The sequence below is a fragment of the Chrysochloris asiatica genome, unplaced genomic scaffold (genome assembly GCF_000296735.1).
Source record: "Chrysochloris asiatica unplaced genomic scaffold, ChrAsi1.0 scaffold00086, whole genome shotgun sequence".
Classification (NCBI taxonomy): Eukaryota; Metazoa; Chordata; class Mammalia; order Afrosoricida; family Chrysochloridae; genus Chrysochloris; species Chrysochloris asiatica.
Window position 1 is genome coordinate 896,792 of NW_006408604.1, and position 1,375 is coordinate 898,166.

Sequence of the window (1,375 nt, forward strand, 5' to 3'; positions counted from 1 at the left end):
TTTCATTTAAAAACTTAAAGTTTTGATATTTGAATTATATGAAAATAAAAGGTATAGAAGAAGGGAAAAGAGATAGGGAGGAAGGAAGATTTAGAAGAAAACTTGGCACTAAAAAATAAAGTCATCATGAAAGATGGCTAGTAGTATCCAATTAATAATTATTTAGGCATCCAAAAGGAGAGCAAGTCCATGGTGTTAGAAAGGGGAACACAATACAAAGTTTGCTAAAAGTACAATAAATTTTTCCCTTTATGTATTTTATGTTGACCAAAGCAAATTATGTGAATCATATTTTCAATGTTGCTCTTCCACAAGGTTGTAGAACACGAGGATGAGTTTCTTTTCAAGGACAGATGAAATTTTATAGATACACTTGTATAAAAGTTTGATGACCATTTGTAAAAGCCAGTTATGAGGGAGCTTCAAAAAACTCCTAGGAAAATGGAATTAAAAGATAATGGGGTAGTGGAGCCCCATAGCTCTTACAGAGGTAACCTGGGCCTAGATCAGTATGGAGCTGCCTGCCTTGAACCTGAAGTGCTGTTGAGTTGATTTCGACCCAAAGTGACCCTGTATACAGGGTTTCTGAGGAGCAGCAGGTGGGTTTGAACCTCCAACCTTGCAATCAGCAATCCAGTGCTTATCCTACAGCGCTACACCAGGACTCCACACAGGCCATCCTGGTCCACTGGCTGCTGATGACACGGGGCTGCCTTGTGTTCTTGGGCTCCTATGCCTGGGCCAACTTTACCATCCTGGCCTTGGGCCTGTGGGCTCTTGCTCAGAGGGACTCCATCAATGCCATAAGCATGTTTCTCTGTGGCTTGGTGGTCACCATCTTCCTAGACATCATTCATATCAGCATCTTTTACCTGCTGCAGATCCTCACAGAGACAGGCCACTTTGGGGCCAGAATGGCCATCCTGAACTTGCTCTTCAAGCCTTTCTCTTGCTGCCTTGTCTACCACATCTACCAGGAGAGTGGTGGGGAGCTCCTGCTCCATGTCGGTTTCCTTGGACCCTCACCAGAGTGCAGTGCCTACCAGACAACTGACTCCCCAGAAGTGTCCAATGACCCCTTTTCAGGCCCAGAGAATAGGGGTCAGGTGTCCCAACAATACTGAAGCCATGCGTGCCCCAGCTGACCCTACCTGGGCTGCTTTGCTGTCTTCATGCCTTGGAGATCATTCTAGGGAAGCTCCTGTACTCAGAAATCAGATGGAAGGTGTCCCTGAGTTCCCCATCTCAAGCTGTCTGAAGGAAGCACGTGGAGAAGCCAAGAGCTTCTGTGCACCCCATGCACACTTATGCCCTCAACTCCTCAGACCTGCCGCACTCTCCATCACCTCACAGCCTCCCTTGCTGGGTACCAAAA

The 1,375-nt window shown here is 46.1% G+C and overlaps 1 pseudogene; it reads left to right on the forward strand.

Moving 5' to 3' along the window:
* Positions 1–511: 511 nt before the first annotated feature.
* Positions 512–1,124, forward strand: LOC102822720 (annotated as a pseudogene).
* The last annotated feature ends 251 nt before the right edge of the window (positions 1,125–1,375 follow it).